This window comes from Aquarana catesbeiana, linkage group LG04 (assembly GCF_042186555.1).
Source record: "Aquarana catesbeiana isolate 2022-GZ linkage group LG04, ASM4218655v1, whole genome shotgun sequence".
Lineage (NCBI taxonomy): Eukaryota > Metazoa > Chordata > Amphibia > Anura > Ranidae > Aquarana > Aquarana catesbeiana.
The window spans coordinates 591,527,285-591,533,804 of record NC_133327.1 but is presented as its reverse complement, the minus strand read 5'-3'; the positions used below and the strand labels follow the sequence as shown (position 1 = coordinate 591,533,804).

The following is a 6,520-nucleotide window of genomic DNA, read 5'->3' as shown; positions in this document are numbered from 1 at the left end:
TCAGATAGGCAAGTCAGAAACATCTTCTTTGCAGGGGTGCCCGTATTTTGCATGTCAGAGAATTATATGTTTTTGTATGCTTGTGTATATTTTCTTTTTTTTAAGTTTCTTCCAAGTCCACATTACACTGGACAGCTGAACTTAAAGCGGAGTTCCACCCAAAAGTGGAACTTCCGCTCGTTGTACTCCTCCCCTCCTCCGGTGCCACATTTGGCACCTTTCGGAGGAGGGGGGGACAGGATATCTGTCTTTCACAGGTATCCTGTTCTCACTTCCGGGAGCCTCAGCCGCGGGTATGGACAGCACTGCCTTGGCTCCCTCCTCCTCCTCTCTCCCCGGCCACCGGGCCGGTAGGAGAGAGGAGCGGACCCTTGCGCACGCGCAGTATTGTTCCCGGCGTGAAGCCCTAAGGCTACACTGCCAGGTTCCCTTACTCGCAATGGAGGCGGCATGCACCAGATAGCTGATGGAAACGTCAACTGCAGTGCCGACATCGCTGGACTCCAGGACAGGTAAGTGTCTGATTATTAAAAATCAGCAGCTGCAGTATATATAGCTGCTGGCCTTTAATTTTTGCAGTGGTGGGTGGACCTCCGCTTTAAAGGGTTACTAGATCCAGGACCCTGCATTCACTATATCTGGTCTCCCATAGTACACAGAACATGAAAATGCACTAATTTTAGTAAATAAACTGCTACATACCTTTTCTTAATATCACCAGTGTTGCTGGCAAACCCCCCCAAGTGAAATTTACTGGCAAGATGCCAAAATTTACAAACGACACCAATAATTTACTGACAAAAATCATGAAATTTGCTGACAAAGCCAAATTTTTGGGCTGACACTGCAAAAAAGTACCTAAAATGGACGCTTTCAGTGCTAAACAGTGCAAATTTCAATATTTAAGCTATAAAACATGTAGCTAGTGCTATTAGCAATGTGTTTAAGTTAAACAAAAGTCAAAAACCTTATTTCTCCATTTACTTGAAGGTCAGGTTAATATAACCTAGCCAACACAGGGTTTCCCCTTACATTAGAGTGTGCATAATTCCCCCTTACAGTGCAAGGGAACTCTGACATAAAGGGGAATGCTGCAGATCTTGATTTAAGGGGAAACTCTGATGTAAGGGGGAGGGGCTCTGGTGACCAGAGACTACCTTATATCAGAGTCCACTGCGTTCCCCTTTACATCCCACTTCAGTTCCCACTTACATCAGGGTCTGCAAAGTTTCCCCTTGTACCGTAAGGTGGAATCCTGCAGACTCTGATGTAGAGAGGAATGCCAGGAACTCTGATGTGAGGGGGACGCTGGTGACCACCTTCCGCAGAGTGAATACACTAAGGTAAGGGGGGGGGTTCCCTGCTATAAGGGGGGGGCTTTATATCAGCGCCCCTTTACATTATTGTATTCATTCCCCCTTACATCAGTGACCCCCCTCTCAGACTGGCCTGGCGGTGCTGTCCCTGACCTCCTCTCAGGTGCACTGTGCAGGGCTCAGTCAGGAAGCTCCAGCTTGGCGGTTTTATCCTATAGTCTCCTCTTCAAGGTCAACACACGTCTGACTTCTCCCATGACCCCCATCCCGGCTGCACTCATACTCTTGACTCCTTTCCAGACTTCCCCGCAGAGACTGTTGACATGATAAAAGACAAGAGATGGTCAGAGATTGCGGACACGATACAAGAGATGGAGATGGTCAGAGGCTGTGCGGACATCGTACAGAAGGTGGTTATAGGCTGTGCAGATATGGTACAGGAGGTGATCAGAGGCTGCGGACATGGTACAAGAGATGGTCAGAGGCTGCGGACATGGTACAAGAGATGGTCAGAGGCTGCGGACATGGTACAGGAGATGGTCAGAGGCTGCGGACATGGTACAAGAGATGGTCAGAGGCTGCGGACATGGTACAAGAGATGGTCAGAGGCTGCGGACATGGTACAAGAGATGGTTAGAGGCTGCGGACAGCCATTTTTTTTACGGGCTGTTGGCAACACTGCCCCTCACAGTAGTGTCCTCCTTTGCCTCCTTCCTTCACTCTCCCCCCACAGTAGTGTTCTCCTCAGCCCCCCCTCAAGTAGTGTCCTTCTCTGCCCCCCTTCATATCATGACCGCCCCCCTTCATATCATGACCCCCCCCACTGCAGTGTCCTGCTGTGCCCCCTGCATATCACCCCCCCAAAAGTATTGTACTTATCTGCTGTCCTTCACCATCCACATCAGTGTCGTCCTCTGCCACCCTTTACATCACCCTCCCACAGCAGAGTCCTTCTCTGCCCACCTTCATAAAAAAAAAACCCACAGCACTGTCCTTCTCTGCCCCCTTCATCAGCCTCCCCACAGCACTGTCCTCCTCTGGAGTCTTCCCCCTTCACCCCCCCCCCCCACAGCACTGCCCTCTTCTGGAGTCTGCCCCCCCCCCATAGCACTGTCCTCCAAGCTCAGACTGCCCCCTTCACCCCTCCCCCCCAGCCTGGACACAGTAATGTCCTCCTCTCTGCCTTCTCCTCACATGATGAGAGACTGTGTCCTGATGACGTCCTTCTCTGTGGCCGGCGCGCCAAGATTGACAAACCGAGACGAGTGTCATTCAAAAATGACGCCAAGCAGCGGCAGTGTATAACTGTGTACAAGCTTTTCCAAGCCTGGCAGACTTCGGAATGGCGCATTCGCAGTTGCACGTCGGCCTGCAGCCATCTTTTTTATGGGCGCCGCTGCCCGTACCGGACATTTCCGGGCAGCCCGGAAATTAACAGGTGGTTTGCAACACTGGTGTATAGCAGTCTTGTGACTTCTATCAGTGTCCAGCCTAGCATGGTTAAAGCTTGTAGGAGGAGTTTTCAATCTCCCCTGACTGTCCTATGAGGATGCATGACCCCTGACTTTCTGTATGGACAGTGCTGATTGGACCTGTGCTAATCACATGCACCCTCCCCCCAAAAAAACTCTTTAGCAATACACACCAAACTGAGCATGTGCAGAGTGCCCTCAAGGCTCTGTATTTTCAGGAGATAGATTGGGGACTGTGGAAGAAGGGGAGGATCAGAGAAGAAATGATCGAACAGCCTTTTTACACAATGCACAGGATTACCCCTAGGTTCCACAGTGAGTAGAACAAGCATGCTTTACTGCATATACAGACTGATTTTTCTGTTGTGGTTTTAGTAACACTTTAAGGCAGCTATAAAAGACACAAAGGAATGCAGCTCTGTATTCAGCAGTAAATCATTAAATGTATTTTTAACCCCTTGGCGCTGGCCGTACTCAAATATGTGGTCTCTCGGCACCTGAGATATTTACGTGAATTGCTGCCAATACACCTGTGCCGAGAGCGCGCGTGCTGCGCGCTCCCAGCACAGTTACAGCTGCCTAACCGAAAGCTCCCGATCGCAAGGAGGGATCACATGACAGGAGTTTTCGGATCACGTGACAGTCATGACAGCCAATCACGGCGGTCACATGATCTTAAGCCCCGCCTCCCGGCATCATAAACCTCTTAAAAGAGCTGGGAAGCTCCGGCGCTGAGAGGTTTAACACAAGCAGTGGAAGAACCTGAATATGATTTGGTATCAGCCCCTTGCAAATCCTGTAAAGTAAAACTCAGACTGGGAGATGGATAAGCAGTCCAATGGGCTAAACAGCTATGCTGCTATGTGTAAAAAAAAAAAAGGGAGCATGCCAAAAGGAGGAGAAAATATAGTGACATAGGAATGAGCTTATCATTCTTTTGCTTCTCCTTTTATTGTCCAGCCATAGGCTGGGGGAGGAAAGAGGTACTTAACTTCTAAAAAGATACATTAAGGCCCGGTTCACACTGGTGCAATGCGAGAACCCTGCGAATCCACTGCAGGTTCCCGCATCGCACCGAATCGCATGGCAGTTCACACTGCCATATGCGAACTGCTGGGGAGTGTCAATACATTGTTAACGTCACCCCCAGTTCAGCTTCCATATCGCACTGCGAACTGACAGTTCGGACATGAATCGGATCGCATAGGTGTGAACAGCCATGCGATCCTATTCTGGTCCAAACAAAAAAAAGGGTCCTGTGCATGTTTGGACCGAATGCGGTGCAATATCAGCCATACTACCCTGTTTCCCCGAAAATAAGACCTAGCGTTATTGTCGGTGATGGCTGCAATATAAGCCCTACCCCCCAAATAAGCCCTAGTTAAAGTCCTTGTAGGCCTTATTTTCAGGGTAGGGCTTATTTTCGGGGAAACAGAGTAGGGCTTATTTGGGGGGTAGGGCTTATATTGCAGCCATCACCGACAATCACGATAGGTCTTATTTTCGGGGAAACAGGGTATCTGTATGGCTGAAATCGCATCGCACAGACATCGCATGTAATGTGAACAGCAGTGCGCTGCGAATCACATGCGATGTCTGGCATCGCACCAATGTGAACCGGGCCTAAAGGGGTTGTAAACCCTTCTGTTTTTTCATCTTAATGCAGCCTATGAGCCCAGGGTTCTCGGCTCTTGATTGGATAGATTGATAGCAGCGCAGCCATTGGCTCCCACTGCTGTCAATCAAATCCAATGATGCGGGCGACGGGGGGCGGGGCTGAGTCCAGCATTCTGTGTCTATGCACGCAAATGCTGGACTCGGGAGCGTGCCCGCAAGGTAACCCCCAGGGAGAGCGCCTCTCCCAGGGGGTTTACCGAAACGAGGAGGAGCTGCGAGCAACGCTGGGGGACCCCAGAAGACCAAGTGCGGGGCCACACTGTGCAAAACAAACTGCACAGTGGAGGTAAGTATCATATGTTTGTTATTTAAAAAAAAAATTAAAAACGAAGGCTTACAATCACTAAGTCTGTGCTGTGAAGGAGAGAGCTGTATATATCCTAACTGGATGGACAGAAATAGAAATCCTTTAGTAGGTAAAACAGCTCCCTTTTATGATAACTTGGTATATTTAGCAGTTTATCTGCAGTTAAAGCAGAACTTTTGGTAATTTAAAAAAATTGGTAGAGGATATACTGTTGTTTATTAGTAGTATTTATTATTTCTGTGGTTCTGCTACAAAAAAATCCTCTTTCCTCCTCTCTCTAAGCAAAACACTACACCGCCTGCAGCTTACGCACAGCGTATACCCCAGCTTATCCCCAACACCCGCAAGACGCCAAAAATGCAGCCAGCTGCCATGGATGGTGTAACCCCTGTACATATTTGCAAGAGTTGAATCAGAAGTGGCTCAAGGGGAATAGTTAAGTGACGTGGGAACCAGAAGACATTACCCCTAGATGGTACCGATCACTTACTGTGTTCATTCAGAAAAGGAAGGGGACTGTAGATGACATATTTACCGACCCTTACCCCATTCTCTATCCTGAAACATCCCCCTGTGTGCCTGCAGCAGCAGCCAGCAGGAGAGGAGAGGCGGGAAGGACACAAGGGGGCCTGCGCAGCAGGGGAAGCCCAGACACACCTGACACACCCCGTGCGCTAGCTTATATTGGGAAGCCAGAGACACATGATTCAAAACCTGGACTGTATAGGAGAATCCCAGATGGGTGGCAACCCTAGTAACAGCTTGATCTTCTGTCTTTATACCTGCCGGTCACCCCACTGGTTAGCACAAAAAAAGCACTTTTTGGAGCTAAATCATGTGCATTTTTCTCTCTAACATGGACTGGTTGCTACAGTATGTGGTTAATGATCGATCTAGATTTCGGACCTTAGACCTGCAAATTACACACGCATACCCTATGCAGCAGTGAACGTTTCACATATCAGGTCTTTGAATATTATTATTTTAAAGCCCAGTTAAGCCTAACTATCTTTACAGATTAGCCATAGAAGGTATTTTTTATCAAGATCATATCTTCTTTAAAGTCAAGCAAAGCATTAAAAAGCAATTACTATTCACAGCAGGTGACTGCATAATATGAAAATAATAGACGGTAAATGAAGCAAGCAGCCATTAATTGAAAAATGTAAGATACAGATCATACAAACATGTTAGCCTACATAAAATTCCTCTAGTGTAAATCATATATGCACGTTGCAAATAAAAGTTTTTGTTAACTAAAATAATAAGTTTAATTATCATGTTTTCCTAACGCAGCTAATGGATCCCAATCAAATATTTAATACTATGAGCAACAGCTCAGTAATTCTGGTACATATTTCAAGAATGAGACATTAGAAACCTGGAAAACTCCAGCTGTCCTAGCTAAAAACGCTACATGCGATTGCAGTGGCAACTCAGCTAGCAAACCCAGATATGCTTTCAAAAGCTTTAATTGAAAAATACACATTCAAATAACATATCTTTCAAATTCACTGGACTATTGGATGAACAGCCAGTATATGTAAGTTTTAAATTTTTTTAAAAGCGAGAGTAAGAGGGTAGCCTGGCTTCTGGTGCCCTCCTGATGGTTTATGTAGGTCACTACTATGACATTGTCAAGCTGTACCCTGACAGCGAGACCTTGCAGAAGGGAGGTCCAGTGTTGTAGAGACAATCTGATTGTTGCAGGATGTTAATGGGATGTTTCAACTCCTGTGGGGACCAGA

General features: G+C 47.4%; 1 protein-coding gene across 1 annotated transcript in view; it reads right to left on the bottom strand.

Moving 5' to 3' along the window:
- The window catches only part of COMMD1 (copper metabolism domain containing 1), a 276,696-nt gene that overhangs the window by 152,817 nt on the left and 117,359 nt on the right, over nucleotides 1–6,520 (bottom strand). The window lies entirely within an intron of this gene.